At 43.9% G+C, this 19695-nt stretch overlaps 1 protein-coding gene across 1 annotated transcript in view; it reads right to left on the minus strand.

Annotated features, from left to right (window-relative positions):
- TMEM135 (transmembrane protein 135) overlaps positions 1–19688 on the minus strand; it is a 449569-nt gene extending 429881 nt beyond the window's left edge. The window contains exons 1-2 of the mRNA XM_047878354.1: positions 19565–19688; positions 17778–17826 (exon numbers count right to left, since the gene is read on the minus strand). The gene's annotated coding sequence lies outside the window, so the exon portion shown is untranslated. The remainder of the gene's footprint in view (positions 1–17777; positions 17827–19564) is intronic.
- Between the last annotated feature and the right edge of the window lie 7 nt (positions 19689–19695).

The raw sequence follows: 19695 nt of genomic DNA on the forward strand, positions 1-19695 counted from the left end.
AGTTGTAAGCTGCAGCCTGGATTAACCCAGGCTGTTCATCAGTGTGTCTCAGCTGCTCATCCTCTCGGCCGGGCAGCTGGGCAAGAACTCCAGGACCGCCACTCCCCACTGCCCAGAATGGCCAGAGGGAACAGTGGGGATTCCTGATCAGTACATGCTCTCTTTCCCAGAAAAGGGATTAAGCGTGCCCTAACAAAGTTCACTCTTCCATCATTCTTTCCTGGGGAGTGAAGTGGGTGAGAAAAGAGACCTGAACCATCCATTTCTTAAAATCCTTCAAATCCCTTAAAAATCCTTTCAAACCGTTCTATTCCACTTCAATCATTGGATCTGAACAAGCAATCTACTGCCATCAAATGTGTCTGTGTCCTCGGTAAGATGAGGATAATAACGCCAACCTTCGAGGGGTGTAGTAAGAAGTAACGGAGGGATCACTGGTGAAAGCACTTACCAAGCTGTCTGGCACACGATGGGTACAGAATACACACTAATATTATTGCCTTTTTCTTAATAATTTTGTAAGGCACTATTGCACGGTGTGAGGACAATAAGCCCATGTGTCTCTATCAGAACTCCCTCAGTGTACGTGAACAAAACCTGACCCAAAGTAGATTAGAAGAAAAATAAAAGGAATTTACTGGCTCATGGAATTAGTAGGCGTGGCTAGATCCGGAGGCTCAAAGGAGGTTCTCGGGGTTCTTTTTCTCTATCTATCTCTTAGCTGCTTCTGCATGGCTCTAATTCTTTTTACTGTTGGCCTTATTCTCTCCTGTCACAAACAGCATCTCTCCGTGTGGGAAGGAAGACGGCCATGGAAATCACCACCCAAAAGGAAGAGGCACACGTTCTCTTCCGGTGCTGGCAATATTAAATCTCATGGCAGGACTTTGGCCTTTTGTGGGTCAACATGCCCCTTTCTTAGACCAGGAGTAAATAAACTGTGACCCACCGGCCAAATCAAACCTACCTCTTGCTTTTGGACAGGATGCAAGCTAAAAGTGATTTTGTCATTTTTTTTAAGTTTATTTATTATGTTTGAGAGAGAAGGAGAGAGAGAGAGTCCCAAGCAGGCTCTGCACAGTCAGCACAGAGCCCGATGCAGGGCTCTATCACACGACTGTGAGATCATGACCTGAGCCAAAACCAAAAGTCAGACACCCAACTGACTGAGCCACCCAGGCACCCCCGGTTTTGTCCTTTTTAAACGGTTGGGGGAAAAAAAGCACAAAGGGAGGATGATATTTGGTAATGCCTGGAAATTATATGAAATTCAAATTTTAGTGTCCATAAATTTCAGTTTTATTGGACACACTGCACCCATTCATTTATGTATTGTTTATGTCTATTTTCCTTTACAATAGTAGAAGCAGAGTAGTGGTGACAGAGACCATATTGGCCCACAAAAGCGAAAATATTGACTTTCTGCTCCTTACAGAAAAATTGCGCTGACCTTGCCCTAGACTCGTCTTGGTAAACAAGAAGAGATGACAGTCTGATTGGTTGGATCTGAATCATGTGCCCACGCCTAGAAGGCAGACAAGGTAAGAATAATAGTAATATTTTATACTTACTGAGTACTTACAGTGTGAGGCACTGCTAGAAGCATTTCATTTGTACTAGCTTCTTTTAAGTTGTATTTATTTATTTTGAGAGAGAAAGAGAGCATGAGCAGGGGAGGGGCAGAGAGAGGGAGAGAGAAAATCCCAAGCAGGCTCTGTGCTATCAGCACATAGCCTAAGGCTGGGCTCAAACCCACAAACCGTGAGATCATGACCTGAGGCAGAGTCAAGAGTTGGACGTTCAACCGACTGAGCCACCCATGCACCCCTGTACTAGCTTCTTTAATCTTTATAATAAATTTTATCATCCCCATATGATGGACAAAATTACTAAGGCACAGAAAGGTTAAGGAATCTGTCCAAAGTGACACAGCTAATAAGTGGTAGAGGTGAGATTTGAACCAAGCCATTTGGCTCCAGATGTCACTCTTTGGCCACTATTTGGGTTTGTTCTAGAGAAACAACGTGGGATGGGGGCAGGATGGTTCTGTGGGTAAGGAGGGGTGTTGGGAAAAAGAAGCAACAGATACCCATAATAAGGTCAGATCAATATGGGTTTAAAAAAACTTTTATTTAACTTCTTAGAACCTTAGATTTTATTTTTATTTGGTTTTGTTTTTGATCTAGTGTGAAATAGACAAGATCTGCCTTTTGCGGTGGTGGTAGTGGTGTTGGCTAACATTGATGGAGCACTGACTTTGGACTAATCCTAGCCCAGGTGTGTTGTCTCACTGAGGAAGCCAAAGCTTTGAAAGGTTACACGGACTGCCCAGAAGTGCATGGCAAAGCAGTGCCAGGGCCCTGACGAGAAGCTAGGTCTGTCTGGCTCAAACGCGTGGGCACATAACCATTATACCACACAGCCTCCCATCTGCGAGGAGGCAGAGAGATAAGTTTTCAAATGGACACAGTAGAGAGCCTGACACATTATAGGCAGTCAATTCAGGTTAGTTTCTTTTCTTCTCCATTCCTGACTTTTCCTATTCCCATAATGGAGATGTATATGAGCAAGGAATCCATACGTATCCTTGAAGAGTCCTTTTGAAGAATGCTTTAAGTAAAATTAAAAAAAAAAAATCTCCCTTTAATCAGTCTTGCTGTCAAAAGGCAGAGCAAAAATAGTAAAGGTTCAGAGAAGGGCAGTGAAAATAATTTGTGGCATGCATGGCAGAAGAGGCATTCCAAACCCTGGGATCATTTCATTTGGAAAGGAAAGCTCCCAGAGGCACAATGTTTACAGTATCACAAGCTGACGACAGGTATAGGAAAGGCTAATCAGGACCTGGTATTTACTTTTGCCCCCAAAATACAAGGACGAGACTGTTTAACGCATTGTATAATAGCCGTGTCACCTTCCACTTTGGAACACTATCAAAGTGAGCTTTACCCTCCCTTCCTACTGGCCCTGGTGCCAAGCCACACCTCCAGTCCCGATCAGTACACAAGACACTGCACTCTACACGTACTGTTCAGAAGAGAGATTTCTAGCGGGAAGGTGTGCTGGGGCCATGCAGACCAGCGTCCTCTGTTATACGTAAAATAGAAGCCCCAGTAAGGTGAATGGTTTGTCCAAATTTGCAGGGTGAGCTCATTGCACATCTAGATTTAGTTTGGCCTTGTGGTCAGAGGAACTGGATTGCGGTCCTGACTAGAACTTCATGACCTTTGGGAGACTCAGTATCCTCATTTTTAACACAGATGGAGATCAAATAATGAGAGCAGCCTAATGCTCAGTTCAGTGTATTGTGGCTTTACTGCTCAGTTCAGCATATTCCCCCCTATCCTTTTGCTCCTTGGAATCACCTTACAAAGGAAAAGAGCCCAATGCTGGGTTGTTGAAAAAACAAAAAAAAAGGAAGATGCAGCACCCCCTCCCCCTGTTCACTTCCTCCCACCAACAATAAAGTCCAAACTTCGAAAGAAACCAACTTGCAAACGGTCAATGCTAGAGGCTAGAGGCCTTTCCCTGAGTGCAACCTTGTGGTCAGATACTGGCCAGGGCAATCCTTGAACAACTTGGTTGCCATCCAAGTCTGTTTTCAGCGGGGAATAAAGTTCATGTTTTGGAGGCAGTATCCTTGACTTTTTTATCCTGTTATTCAAATATTTCCTAATAATCTTCAGCATTTATACACTCAAGAGACCTTGAAGGAAAAGGATGCAGGGCTCCAGTCTTTTTTCCTTCCTTTTGCTAATGAATAGATGTTTTCTTTCTGAATTCACTGGCCCTATCACCCTATTTTTTTTTTCACACTCAACCTTACAAGCAAGAGGTCAAATAGCAAATGGGAAACTGCAAGTTACCAAGTTTAGGTTTGGATTTAGTGCTGTGAGTGCCTTTTCAACATGGAAAACCTAAGTAGAGAGGAACTGAAATTTTAGCAAATACATACATAATACATAAATTATTTAGAATAAGTGTGGGTGTTTCTGGTGCCACCTATTGGTCATACTGTAAGCCTGAACTATATGCAGTATTGTTCATTCCATAAATGGAATTTATGCTGCAGCAGTAACAGTTACATATTTCAATAGGCTGGCTGAGTGTGGAAATAGGGTGACTGCTGCCTGAACATCATCTTTGGTCACAGCTACTTGGAAGTGTAAGACTATTTTATTATGTGGTTTTTGCCTTGGTTTACTCACCAATTACACGTGCAGAGAGAAACACAGAATGAGGCATAATCTCTGGGAACTCTGAGATTAATGAACCAATACTCAGATTCAAATGATTTTTGTGTCTTGTGATTCAGAACTGGTGTTGGTGCCCTGCCCAGATCCCTTTACCAGCCAGTGCACCAAGCAGTTTCCCTTAGCTGCTGGGAAGTTGGCTAATACAATGCATAGCTACCCCCTTCTCTGGAGAATTGCCCCTGGCTAAGAGGGAGTCACCTTGACCAGGAGGCTACGTGCACGCACACACACGCATGCGGCCTCCACAGCTAGTGGCCAATAACTGGCTGTTGTGGAGGTATAAAAAGCCAGGCCTCCTAACCTTAAGGCGACACTAACGCTGTCATGCAATTTGTTGTTCAGAGTTCCCCACGGGATTGAGCTGAAGCCAAATTCTTGTTCGGCCCCCTTTCCCTGTCCTGTGTGATTTCTCCTTGAAAATATTCCATAAATCACTTGAACACAATTCATCTCAGGCTCTGCTTCCAACTATCCCATGGGAAGACATATCTGTAAATGATGGAAGCCATGGGAGCAAAATAGCCCTCCAGGTCTATGAATGTGGTTTTCCCAACATGCTCAAGTAGCTAAACAAAGCAAGACTTATAAGTAGGCAGCAGGTCCCAGTGATACTGCTCTGTGGGACCAAGGACCTGTGTGATGATACAAAATATATCCTTGAAATGGCACCATGCCTGCCTTTTCTGAGAAATGCATCCAGTTTCAAAATAGTACATCCGTGCTGGCATTAGACCTAGTGCTCCCAGGGGCAATGAAGAATGACCTGGAATTGGAGGGCTTGAGGCCTTAACACATTTCTGCATCTTCTGGAAGAGCCAGGGCTTTCTGGCTTGTGTCAAAGGAGAACTTTGGGGAAACAAAAAAGCTCTGCAGAGGGTAGCTCTGGAAATCTAAGGATGGTTGGTTGACTAAGTTGGGTTTTAGGTTGTAGAAGTTCCAGCTGGTTCTCCAGAAGTGGCATTGCCAAGTAAGAAGCTAGAAGTTTTGGGTCGAGTCAGGCCTGGGTTTGGATTGTCCTCCAACTTACTAACTCTGTTTCCTCATCCACAGAAAGGGGACCATAATATTTACACCCTAAAGTTTTTTTTGGGGGGGGGGTGTAGAAATAGTGTCAGTTTAGCATCTGGTATACATTAGCCAGTGAAAAAAAAGGAAGCTATTTTTCTGCACTAGAGTTGTAGCATCTGATCAGCCTGGCCTCTCTCACTAATAAAGATCATATTCTTGCCTTATTTATTTATACAGCTTGTTTTGAGCCTGATGGAGAAATGGATGGTGTTAATTTAGGGCTCTCTTGTGAGCCCCCAAAAAGCTATTTTATTTTTTTATTAATCCTCAGATTATTATGATCTTCACTTGGTGAGAACTAATAGAAGGGTCTTGTATAATGCAAGGTCATCCTGTGTGGTTAAGAAGATTATACAGCGTTCAGATGTGCCTCACTGTGTGTAAGCAGGGCTAAAATCCAGCCCTCTTTCTCTCACCAAGCCATGAACCCCACAGGTAGTGTCCACCTAGAGGCGATCACTTTACTAATTCTCACAGAAAATGGGTTAGAAGCAGACCTGACATTGTGCAAGTCCTTTGTTCAGGGTTAAGGTTCTTATTGGGGCAGAGGGGACCATGAGGACCTTCTGAAGAGAAGACCCAAGCATCATGCTCTCTAGACTCACCTTCTCCCACCTACATGCCTGTCCTCACAAATAAAGCCTGACAGAGATATTTTATGCCATAGTAATTACCTGCCAGGGGTCTCCTCAAAATATGCTGCCTAGCTCAGATGTCCCCATACCATAATATTCAAGGTAGGGTCTGAACAATTACCAACCTCATCACCTGGGGTACTTGATGGAAAAATGTAATTTCCTGAGCCATACATCTGGCCTTCTAGATTCTGTTATCTCTAGAGGTTAAATTAGGGAAGAGCTATTGAAATATCATTAATGTCTTCCTCATAGGCTTGCTGACTAAAGAAGGCTTCCTTGGTCAAGGATTCCTTCATCCATGAAGTCTACAGAAGAGTCATGGGAAAGAGTTGAATGCTAGAAAAGCTCTTCCTCTTGGAAGAAGCCCAAAGATACAGAAGTCATAGGCTTCCTTTTCCCTTGATAACCTCCTTCCATTCCACATCCTATTACCCCAACATATATATAATATTATCTCTCATAGGGATCCTCCTCCTCTCTCCCTTTGTTGTTTCTGGTTGGTAGTGTATAAACATATCCTCCAGCAGGCAGAGGCAGCTTGGTGATGGCTATCTTTAAAATTCTTTAAAATTTGTGTTTACTTTTTAGAATCACATCTAGCATTTTCTATTGCTCTTCCTAGAGCCCTGGGTTACCTAAGACATTCCAAGCAATCCAGTTTTGTCCTCAGTAGCAATCCTAACAGTCAGGGAATGCCCATGTCCACATGATGGATTGTTAAGTTAATGATATCTTCAACTTAGCACAGTAGTAGTAAGTAACCTACATAATAGTAGCTACTATATAAGCACATCACTGTCAACATAAGGTTTGCCAATCAGAGAACCAAACCGAGCTGTCTAAAACCAACAACTACACTATTAGGCACACATCTAGAATTGTGTCAAGTTTACTTTGCCTGGTTCTTAAGTAATTACTTCCAAGTGAGCATTAAGGAAGAACTAATTTATTAAAAGATACAGTCTAAGAAACGTTCAACACCTATGCTAGGACCTAGCACTAGAGATAAATCAAACATGCCTCAATCTTTGCAAAATTCACAGTCTATTAGGAAGAATGCCTATGGAAGCATTCTGTGACCAACAGAAAACTATACCACTTAAGGGTTTATCATTATTAAGGAGAGAGTCTTGCACTAGAACTTAGATGCTGAGAAGACTAGTAATATTTACTGACCACCATTGAATTTTCACAAAAATCCTACTGGTATCAGTTGGGTCAGTTATGATGCCTCCAAGTGCAAGAACTAGCAAGTTCAACTGAAAGTAACTTCAACAAGAAGAAAAATGTATTATCTCACTTAACCCCATGTTTAGACATAAAGATCAAGGGGTTGATTAATTCAGTAGCTCAATCGTATCTGCAAGAACCCATGTTCTTTCCATCTCTCTGCTCACTCATTGTATTGGTCAGGGTTCCTCAGAAAAACAGAACCAGTAGGGTATATATATATACACACACACATGCATATATACATATACATACATACATATATATATACACATACTTATGTACACACATATATTTAAAGAGATTTATTATAACAACTTGGGTATGGAGGCTGACTAGTCCCAACATCTTCAGGGTAAGCCAGCAAGCTGGTAACCTAGGAGAGCTGATGATGTACTGTCAGTCTGAAGGCTAGAAGGCTCAAAACTCACGAAGAACCAATAGTTCAGTTAGAGCCCAAAGGCAGAAACAAAACAGTGTCCCAGCTTGAAGGCAGTAAAGCAGGAGGAATCTCCCCCATTTCAGGGTATGGTTGGCCTTTTTATTCTATTTAGGTCTTCAACTGATTGGATGAGGCCCACCCACATTAGGGAGAGCAATCTGCTTTACACAATCTATTGATTTAAATGTTAAACACATCCAAAAGTCCTGACAGAAACACTCAGAATAATGTTTAGCAAAACATCTAAGTGCCCTATGGCCCAATCGAGTTGACATATAAAAACTAATCATACATTCATCTTCAGTATTTGGCTTATACTTTTGGTTATGAGGGATGGCAGGAACACTTCCAGTTATCATGTCCTCATACAACATCCACAAGCTGGAGTAAGAAAAGGCAGAACTGGGGGTGCCTGGGTGGCTCAGTTGGTTAAGTGTCTGACTTCAGCTCAGGTCATGATCTCACACCTAGTGCATTCAAGCCTTGCATTGAGCTCAGTGCTGACAGCTTGGAGACTGGAGCTTGCTTTGGAGGCTCTGTACCTCCCCCACTCACACTCTGTCTCTCTATCTCAAAAATAAATAAACACTTAAAAAAATTTTTAAAAAAGAAAAGGCAGATTTTTCTCCATTTCCTTTCTGAAAGTTAGGGAAAATGTCCCAAGGGATGAGCCTTCCCTACCTACCCTGCACACTCCTACATCCATCCCATTAGCTAGAATTATGTCATATACCCATTCCTAATGCAATCACTTTCAAGGGGAAAATTTACCTCATGCCCTAAGATTAGGAAAGAGCTCATCTTTTTATGAGGCACTTGATATCCTGATACATTATTGTTAGGAAGGAAGAAAGGTCTGGATTGGACACATAGGGTTGGGGGAAGATACTGGCTCAATAACCAACAATGTCTTCCATAAGTTCTATTATCCTATTTTAAAGGTATGAACACTAAGGCTCAAGAGACTGAGTTGGTCAGCATCACATACCTAGCAAACTGTCTGGCATGAAGTTCCAATCAAATCCTTCTGGCTCTAATTTGCTTGTTCTTGCGCTATTTGCAGGTCTATTTTAAATACTCCTAACTAACTCTGTCCTGTACTGTAGTCTTGGGCACATACCTTATTCCCTCCAATTCTTTGTCTTTATCACTGATAAATAGACATAACAATAGTCCTTACCTTTTAGAGTATCACTTAACTTAGTGTGTGTAAAGCACTTTCACTATTACAGATCTTCCTTGATTCGTGATGGAGTTACATGCCGATAAACCCATCAAAAGTTGAAAATATTGTTAAGTAAAAATGTATTTCATCTATTGAACATCATGACTTAGCCTTGCCTACCTTCAGTGTGCTCAGAATACTTATATTAGCTTACCATTGGGCAAAATCGTCTAACACAAAGCCTACTGTGATTTTATAATAAAGTGCTGAATATCTCATGTAATTGACTGAATGAAATTAGTGAAAATAGAATGGTTGTGAAAATAGAATGGTCATGAAAAATAGAATGGTTGTAAGTGTATGGATTGTTCACCCTTGTGATTATGTGGCTGCCAAGAGCTGTGCCTTGCTGCCACTGTCCAGCATCATGAGACAGGATCATCCCCCACAGTGTTAGCCTGAAAAAGATCAAAACTCAAAGTTCGAAGTACGGTTTCTACTGAGTGTGTATTTTTTTAATGTTTATTTTACTTTTGAGAGAGAGAGACAGAACATAAGCAGAGGAAAGGCAGAGAGAGAAGGAGACACAGAATCTGAAGCGGGCTCCAGGCTCTGAGCTATCAGCACAGAGCCTGACGCGGGGCTCCAACCCATGAACTACGAGATCATGACCTGAGTCGAAGTCGGACGTTCAACCAACTGAGCCACCCAGGTGCCCCTCTACTGAGTGTATATTGCTTGTGCACCTTGTAAAGTCAAAAACTCATGAGCTGAACCAATGTAAGTTATGGACTGTCCATATTTGCTGCTCCACCACAGTGTAAAAAACCATATATTGTACAACTGTAGGGGGCACTATTTACCTAGAATATAAAATGAATTATGCCCCTGGAGTTTCACCAATGCATCACACTTACTAAGAGGCACAGAAAACTTACCTCTAGAATGAGGGGTGGTGACTTCTTGGGTTTAAGTAGTACAACACTGGCAAGTTTTAACTCAATGCCACAACAAACAGGTGAAAGAAAGCCAAGAGAATTTTCTAAGGCCGATGATAAGGACCTTCATATATGGATCTCATTCTCACATAAGCGCTAGGATGATAAAGAAATTTTGTTACTGCTTCTGTTTTCCCTGTAGAGAGTTACTGTGCTAGGGCTTAATTCTAAGAAGGAAACAGAATTTCCTAATTTCCTTGCTAGAAGATATTGTCAGTCATTCAACACCCTTTCCTGGGGGCTCACTGTGTTTTTGTGTTCTACATGCCAAGAGATGATTCATGTAAATACTGATCTGTGAAGTCAGAAGGCCTGACTTCTAGTCTTATTCTGTGTCTAGCTAGCAGTACCAAAGTGGAGAGTCACTTAACATTTCCTTTTCTCTCTGTAATCACATGTATCTGCCAATGAGGTGATGAGGTAGATTCTTTGGTCTCTAAGAGTGTCTTCCAGTTCTGACATTCTCTAAGCCACATAACTCCCACTGCCCTGGCTTCATGCTGATGCTGGAATTCAGATGTTGGAATTATAATGTTTCATTAGCAAGGATGTCTTGGCTCATGCCTCAAGGGAGGCTTTAACAGCACAGAAGCAGAAATGGGAAAGTCATTCAATACAACCCCTCTGAAAGCAATGTTTGGACAAGAAGGAAGGAGAAACAGGATGGCTGGAGCAGAGGAGGGACTGGCCACTCTGAAGGGCGGGCAGGCAGGGCAGATCCCGTCATCCTCAGCGCAAGTGGTCATATGTGGCAGTATAACTGAGAAAGCAGAAGGGCCCAGTTATACTGAGCAATTTATCACCTCGCCGTCTTGTATAAGCAGGCTGAACCCTCGGGTCTGATTAATGGGTCTGCTGCTTTTTACCCACAACAATGCAGGTTTGCCTGGCGAGGAGGTGAAGGGAAGACACTCTCATGTGCTGGGAACAGTCCTGGAGGCAGAGGAAAGGATATCTAGTTCTAACTCTGTCTTGGGGAAGTCATCTCCACCAATTGGGTCTCAGCTTCTCTGTCTGTTAAGTGGGGTCCTGTAGAAGATGACCTGAAAGGTTCCTTCCAGAAACCATCTAACAGATGCTACTGTTTGTTTTCATGGGTCTGAAAACTGTTTTCTTTTTGTAACATTTATTTTTTATTTTTGAGAGAGACACAGCAAGCGAGGGAGGGGCAGAGAGAGAGGGAGACACAGAATCTGTAGCAGGCTCCAGGCTCTGAGCTGTCAGCACAGAGCCCGATGTAGGGTTTGAACCCACAAACTGCAAGATCACGACCTGAGCTGAAGTCAGACATTTAACCAACTGAGCCAACCAGGCACCCCTCAAAACTGTTTTCTTAAAATGTGTCCCTTCTTCTTGTTTTAGAACAGAAATAAAACCCCAGGTATGGATTACTGTAGTCAAAAGGGATAATAGAGAAAAACAAGGCAGGAAGCCCTAAAATTCAGTCAAATTTTGAACCTAAAAAATTGAGGGCTACTAAAAGGGAAATCAGAAAAATTCAGGCATTTAGAAATTCCCAGGATGGGATAAATGAGTGATCTTTAATGTCTTCCCTGTTTGGGGGAGCTACTTCAGTAGCATGCATACTATAAGGACTCAATAAATAGTTATTGGCTGATTAACTTTATTATAATGATTAGGCAAGGAACTAGCTGATTATCAAAGGTTCTTTGTAGTTCTAACATCCTATGCTACATTTTGTTGAATTCCAAGACAGGTCCGCCTGATTCCAAGCCTGAGCTTTTAACCATTATGCATCCTACTTTACACAGCTTCATTGCCTCCCCAAGTTGGAATTCAGCCTTCTCGGGACTCTGTTTCCTCATCTGTAAAACAGGGAGAATAACAGTAGGTACTATACAGTTTTGTTCACTGAACAAATATTTACTGAGTACCTGCTAGGCACCAGGGGTATATTAGTGAATCAGACAGTTAAGACCCTGTGCTTGTGGAAATTCTTTCCAGTTAGGAGAAAGAGAAAGTTGACAGATAAGCAAGTGAGTAACCCAGACAATGACAGGCACCAATAAGTGCCATGAAGGAAATAAAACAGGGGTAAAGAGTATGTGACTGGAGGGAAGGATGAGATGTGAGTGTTGGAGCAGATGTCTCAGAGAAAATGACATTTGTCAGGAAGGAGCGGCCCAGAGAAGATGGGGGAGAATGATGATGGCATTCTATGCAGAGGAGAAACTAGAGACCTTACAGCAAGAACCATATGGGCATGTTTTAGGAAAAGAGAGAAAGTCAATGTAGCTGGAGTGTGGTGAGCAATGAGCAAGGCAGGGGGTGTGACCAGAGGTGAGGGAAGATGGCCAGACCTCATATAAGACTTTGTAGACCTCATAAATTTTGTTCTAACAGCAACAGGAGACCACTGATGAGTTTCCAGCAATTTCAGAGAAGACATGATCTGTGGAAGCTGGTTTGAAAATTTCCCCGTTTGTTGTGTAGAGGAGAGATTGTCAGTGAGCAACGGTGGAGAGATGCCTGTCAGGAGACAGGTGCCCAAGTGATAGCTGATGAGGGCTGGACAGTTTGTGGTGGTGGAGACAGAGAGCAAAGTGATTCAAATTTAGGATATATTCTAGAGGGCACGTGGATTAAATGAGGTAATCTGTGCAAAACACCTCACAAAGTGCCTGACAGAAGGGGCTCAATTAAGTGCTTGCTGTAGATAATAAGACCTGGTGCACGCAGGCCAGTCACACTTCCATTAATTCAAAGAGAAATCTGCCAAATACTTAGGTCACAGAGCAGGTTAGCAAACTGATTTAAGCTCTGATTATTTATGTGCCATTTGGGCAAGTCACATTTGTGGGCCTCAGTTTCCCCATTTATAAAATGAGGAGTGGACCAAATGAACTCTACGGCAGCTTCCAGAGCTAACATCCTATGAATTTTTTTGATGGGATATATCGTCAGGATGTGCTCAGAGAGGAAGAGTCACTATGAGTGAGGTAGAATAAAGAATTTATAACAAGGATTCCCCCTATAAAACTGTGGAAATTAGTGAAGTATTCTATGCCAGGCATTGCCTCTGTGCCTGGTGTTGGACCCAAAGTCAGTAGAGATCAGCCAGCCCCAGGATCAAGAAGGAAAGCTAGGCACAGAGTTTGGGAAGTCAAGGGCAAATGAGAACACACAAACTGGACCCCAACTCTGTCTAAACATCTCTTCTCTTGATACAGGTGACCTGTAGAAGCTAGAGCCCTTAAATACGGAGCTACTCATGCACCTGGACCAAGACTCAGAGAAGCCGAAGGAGGAGCTCATACAGGTCTGAGCGCGGACCCTGCCGACAAGTGAGCCAGCACATTCAATGTGGATGAACCACCACTGTGCCTGGCGCCCAACTCTCACTGTCAGAGTATAAAACATGGCTTCACATCCACCTCCCCGGCCTTGTGCCAATTTTTCTTGTGGCCAATGCTGACCTGGAACCACGAAGGGAAGGGAATTCTGGCAAGCGAGTTCCAACATAGCTAAATTGACAGTACAGAGCTACCAGAGTCTACTCCTTGTCAACTTGGCATTCACATACACTTAAAAAAAATTTTTTTTAAGTTTATTTATCTATTTTGAGACAGAGAGTGTGTGTTGCACAAGCAGAGGAAGGGCAGCGAGAAGGAGAGACAGAATCCCAAGCAGGCTCTGCACCATCAGCACAGAAGCAATGAGGGGCTTGAGCTCACAAACTGTGAGATCATGACCTGAGCTGAGATTTAGAGCCCAACACAGAACCGACTGCACCACTCAGGTGTCCCTCATACATGCTTTTTTAAACGATACTTAGCTTTTAAGTGAAGACAACAACAAAATCATGCTTCCAGTTAACAGAACCCAATTGCCCCTCGTGCAACTGAAAACATGCTATTCTTCTCCCTAACAGACAATATAAGGTCCCTTTATCCATCTTTGGGTAACATTTATTCTTTTTCTAGCTCAGTCACCTCCCCCTTTGGAAGTAAGAGCTTTGGGAGGTGATTAGGTCATGGGAGTGGAGCCTTTATAAAATTATTTTTTAATGTTTATTTATTTTTGAGAGAAAGAGAGAGACAGACTGCAAGGAGGGGAGGAACAGAGAGAGAGGGACAGAGGATTCAAAGCAGGCTCTGAGCTGACAGAAGCAAGCCTGACATGGGGCCCGAGCTCATGAGCCGCAAGATCATGACCTAAGCCAAAGTTGGACACTCAACCAACTGAGCCACCCAGGCACCCCGAGAGTGGAGCACTCATAAAAGAGACTGCAGAGAGTTCCCTCATCCCTTCTTCTGTGGGAGGACATAACAAAGAGACAGACATCTATGAACCAGGAAATGTGCCCTTACTAGATGCATAATCTGCTGGTGTCCTGCTTGGAGCTCTTAGCATCCAGAGCTGTTAGAAATAAATTTCTGTTTATAAGCCAGCCAGTGTGTGGTACTGTGCTATGCCATCCCAAGTGAACTAAGAGAGACATAAAACAATAACCATCATGGATTTTGTGTGTCAGGAATTTGGAAGAACCACAGTAAGAATGGTTCTTCTATGCCTCAAAATGTCTGGGTTGAGATGACTCAAACAGCTGGAGGTAGGAACCACTGGGACCATGGAATCTACTTCCAAGATGGTTTATTCTTTCATACTTCTGGCACTTAGCCCGGTATAGCTGAAGGTCAGGCTCATCTGGGACCATCAGCCAGAAAATCTGCAGAGTGGTCTCAAGGTAGCAACTACTTAAAAGGCTATTCAGAGCTCCAGAATGAATTTCCCAGTAAATAAGGTACAGGCTGCATGGCCTTTTATGACATAGTTTTGGAAGTCACCTGGTGTCACTTACACTGTATTCAATTGGTTGAAGAAGGCACAAGCTTTCCAAAATTCAAGGGGAGGAAATATAAACTGCCCTTCAATGGGAGGAATGTTGAATTTGAGGCTGTTTTAAAATCACTCTAAGATTTTGTCTAGTCTAGTTCATGCTTATCCACAGCAGGTGGCTAGTTCACCCTTTTTCATTATTTAGCATCATTTCTGTTCTTTTCTCACCTGTATCAACGGATGAGAGGGCTGCATATGAGAATATCATTACACGTGCTTTCTTTGCATGCTTCCCCGGGTCTCTTAGAAATTCATACACTCCTCATAGCTAGACTCACATTTCAAATTTTCTACAAACTTACTACTCACAGGTGATCTCCTGACTTATAACTCTTTGTCTGGATACTCCTGGATTTATGATTCCTAATGACTTCAATTGATAATAATGAGATCACTGGTCAACTAGCCAATGAACGTTGACAAGAAAATATCTTGGGCTGATTCATGAAGTTTAGAAACAAGCTTCTGAACCAAACAAAAATTCTAGCCAAGGCATTTTTCTATCTTAAAATGTTTAAGAATCAGCACAGTAAAACAGAAAAGGAAGATAAGTGGTTGGCATAACATCTGAGTTCTGAAAGCTGAAAGCTGTCTTGTTAGGAGTGGCCTATAGAATAGACTTGACCATCATTCTGGAACCAGTTAAGTTGCATTTTGATGGTCTCCTACACCCAGAACATAATGAAGTCTTTCTTTTTCTAAAGAATTAGAGCACATATAGCCTGAACCATTCCTTTATTTATTCAACAGGCATCTATTAAGTGCTTTGAATGGGTCAGGTAGTGTTCTCCTTTGCTGTTCAGAAACACAGCGGTGAAGAAGACACAGCCTCTGACCTCAGAGGACTGTGAAAGAGATAAAAACCAAGCCAAACCAAAACCAATACCAATGAGTAATGGAGCTAAAGAAAAAGCACTTAACTATAAACAGGTTTCACTAAGGGCATGGACCACCTTTTACATGTCTCCATACCTCCCATAATGCAGCTCAGTGACAGGTCCACAATAACCTATCACTAAACATTTGCTAATGGTCTGACTAACAAATACTGAAATGTAACGAGGTTGTAGAGGTACAAAGTGTGTTTGCATTATTTTTTTTGCCTCCTGCACAGGTTTGCAGTTGCCCATCTGTACGTTAAACCACCTCCATGAACAGATACGAATGTCCTATATACCATCTTCTGTTGGTAGGAGGAACAACAGGGTTCTGATTCCTTCACATGCAAGAGCTCTCTGCTGACTTCATTCTTCAATGCTGGCTAGTGGTGCAAGTGATAAGAAGACAGTTTGGGGTCTGCCACTTAGGAGCCGTTACTTAATCTCTTGGGGCCTGTGATTCCTCAACTTTGAGCAAGATTAGTGCTCCTTTCTGCTTTACTCAGTACACATGACTTTGTTTCATAACTGGTTTGGGTGCAGAGGAAGATGTAGCACCCAGACTATATACCAACTGATGGGATCTGGCCTGGCTTCTCCCCATGCTTCTGTTGTTCCACAGTCAAGTCCCCGTCCTTATGAGGTTTTGGTCCCAGTGAATTTTCCCCTCAAAAACTGAACAGGATAATAATGAACCATTTTCTTGCATTTTCTATCAAGACTGCTCTTTGTGAGTTCTAAATGTTCTGTCCATATTCAAAGAAGCTGGTTTCTTCATGAGTGGTTGGAATAAGACTTCTCTTGGAAGCTACTGAATATGGATTAGTTGGATTGTTTCTCAGGAAATAAAAAGCAGGCTCTGGGGTGGCTACTTCAACACTTAATTGGGTTAGCAAAGACCTGCAAATGAGAGGCTTTCCTTAGGAGGGAAAGGATGTTTACAGCCCCCCACCTCCCTAGGTGGTGGGTTTTAACCTAAACCCTTGTCTTTAAATGCAGCCTTTAATTTAGAAACCATTACAAGAATCTATTAGAGCAGAAAACGTCAGGTTGGAAAATTAACACATCACAGGAGTTAATTAGAACCCAGCCTCTCATTAGATGCAAATAGAGAGCCCTCCAACTGCCCAGTGGCCTGCTGAAGTCACATTTGTCACAGCTCTAAGGTGGCTGCATCTTCCCCACTCAGAGAGTGGACAGAGGAAGCTTCCCAAGCACTCAGGCCAGAGCCACTAGAGGCCCTGCCCTTTAGGTCAGTGGAAGGTACGATTCACATGCCCTCATCTTCTACTCCTCTCCTAAATGCTCTGCCTATCACAGGGTGGAGAGCCCTCTGCCTGGAACTCCCTCAGGGAAGTGTTTTCTGCAACAAAGACAAACATGCCGTGCCTGTCACCAGGAGCAGACTGGCGACTGTGTAAACCACTCTGTGAGAGGGAGGCTGAGGGGCTCCAGGCCATTCAGACTTAGCTCTAAGTCATGGTCTTTGTTTTCTTTCCACTTTCAGACTGAAATGTGATTCCCCTGGCTTTCTTTTTTGGAAAATACCTTTGAGGAGTTCCATGCAGAAAGAAAAGCTGTTGACAGGAAAAGCTCCTGCCGGGGAAGGGGCTTCTTCCAAGGGTTCTCAAAGGAGACAGTGCTTGAAGAGAGCTGAGGCAGGGATGCCAGGGCTGGGAATAAGACGTCCAGATCGCCAGAGGGTCACCTCTAACTACGGACTAGGCAATGTGTCAAGCAGTTTCCTCTGTAAGAGTAATACTGTGCACATAAACTTTTAGGCCAGGCAGACATGCGTCTGAGTCCTCTGCCACTCGCTGTGTGATCTTGAACAAATTGTTAACCTCTCAAAACATCAGGTTTCTCACGCTGTTGTGTGAGATAAATGCAATAATGCACGTAAAACTTGTAAGACAGTAGCCGGCAGAGAGCAAGTGTCCTATAGGAGTTGTTGTTGGTTTGATAATAGTATTGCTTCCCCCACTAACGGTGTTCCCTCTGTGTGCCAGGCCCTGTGCTGTTCCTTGACCTCATGGACTTTATCGTTTAATAAACCATGTGCACATACCTTTAGCACAAAGAAAGCCCCCTCTCCTTTCTGCAAATTCCACAGAAGTGCCAATTGCACACGAACTCTGCTTCGTTGAGTAGCTCAGACTCCTGCAGTCATCCCCCTTTGAGCAGCCCTGTAACCTCAGCTACCTCTACCCTCAATTTACCCACAATTCTCTCTGTGTGTACTTACCACAGTGAGGTACATCTGTCTGTTCATTTTCTGTCTGCTCCGTGAGTTCCTAGGGGATGAGGATCATTTGGTCATTTGATTCATTCATCTCCTCATTTATTCATCTCTGGAGACCAACGGTCTCCTGCATTACTCAGCACAGTCATACAGAAGATTCAAACCCACTGCTGAGTATGTAGATTTCCAGCTGGGAACATTTCTGGGGAAATAACCCTGCATCTCATGTTTGAAAGGCCTCCTTGGGTGCTGGTTTGGTTGGTCTTCCATTTTCTGACTATCATTTTGGTTACAGCCTCAGTTTCTTCATCTCTTTAAGGTGCTATAATAGAGTCCTTCCCTGGGAGGTTGTGATGATGGCTGGGGACACAGCAACTTTTATGTGCCCAACACAATTCTAAGTACAGAGCGAAAAACCCAGAAAAGTTGATTCCATTCTTGCCCTCGGCCAAGTCTAGTTGCCAATGTAAGAAAACTAAAACTGTAAGGTAAAATATGAACACCACAGGAGAGGGGCAGATATCCTTCCTACTTGTATTTCTGCCATATGGCTGAAATAGAGGATACAAAAGCATAAAAATTTGGTCCCTGTCACCAAGCCTCTGGAAAACTTTGGCAAGTGTTGGCCAAAAAGATCTCAGGAAGATAGTCGAAAGCTCTTCATCCAGAGAGTCAGACCTGGGCTTGCAGGCAGGCGATGTCTTTGGGACCTGACTGGAAAGCAGGACTCATTTCACAACAAAAACCAGGCTATTTTGCACTTACTTTGTATGTGCCAGACACTGTGCTAAATGATTTAGGGGCATTATCTCATTTAACTCTTAGAACAACTGTGTGGGATAAACACGAATTTCCTTATTTTACACATGGCCAATTCGAATCTCAGAGAGGCACAGTAGATTTACCACAGTCAAGCAACAAGTAAATGGTTTAGAAATCCACCTGCTGAGGGTTTCACTGGTCTGATTGGAAAGGGAAGGGGTGGACCAGCACAAACCTCCATCCGAGGGATGGGGAGTGGGGTGGGGAGGAATGAGAGAGAGGGAAATTTGGATCACAACAGAGGTCGCATGATCCCCAGACCTCCAGGACCCTTCGTAGAAGAGGAATAAGTTAGAGATGCAGGCTGCAGGGGAGGGATGCCCGGGAGGCTGGGGGAGGGGACCCTCGGTGATTGTGCGCCTTCTTCGCCTCCTGTGCACACAGGTCAAGCCTCTCCCCTCCCGCCCTCTCACCCTCCCAACCTTATTTAGAAACCGTGTCCCCGAGACAGGAAGGGCGGCGGGCCGAGAAGCACGGAGCGTCCCGGTCTCATTTCCTTTCGAATCCCCCTGTGGAATTTCATTTCATACGGTGAGGAAATCGGAGCGCGAGACCGTCGGCTGGTCTGCTGCTCCGGGGCGCCTCCCCCACTCGCGGCTGGAGACAGGCAGCTCCCGGGCGCAGGTCGGGCCGAGTCTGGGGGCGGGGAGACGGGGCCGGGCTCCAAACCAAGCAAGTTAGCAGGGAAAATAGCTGCGAGCTCGCATTGTACCAGGCACGGGGCTAAGCGTTTTACGCATTATCTCTAATCCTCCCGAGTCTCTTCACGGATGAGGAAACTGACGCCGAGACGTTGAGCAATTTGCTCAAGGTCACACAGCCGGGATTTAAAGCCACAATCTTGGTAAACCTGAATCCCGTGTTCTTTGTGTACGTTTCTCTGCCTGATAGGTAGTTTGCCACGGGCCGAGGTGACAGCCGGAAGAGGGAAAGGAAAGGGAGCCGACTAATCTGGGAGCATTTCTCACCTGGGAGAGGAGGGGGCTGGCTGGCTCGGCGGGAGCAACTCGGCTCCATCCCCGCCTGGCCCCCGAGCGCCGCGACCCGGGTGGGAGGAAAAGTGAGAGCCGGGAAGCCGGGCGAGGCGCTCCGGGAGGGA

The sequence above is a fragment of the Prionailurus viverrinus genome, chromosome D1 (assembly GCF_022837055.1).
Source record: "Prionailurus viverrinus isolate Anna chromosome D1, UM_Priviv_1.0, whole genome shotgun sequence".
NCBI classification, from domain to species: domain Eukaryota; kingdom Metazoa; phylum Chordata; class Mammalia; order Carnivora; family Felidae; genus Prionailurus; species Prionailurus viverrinus.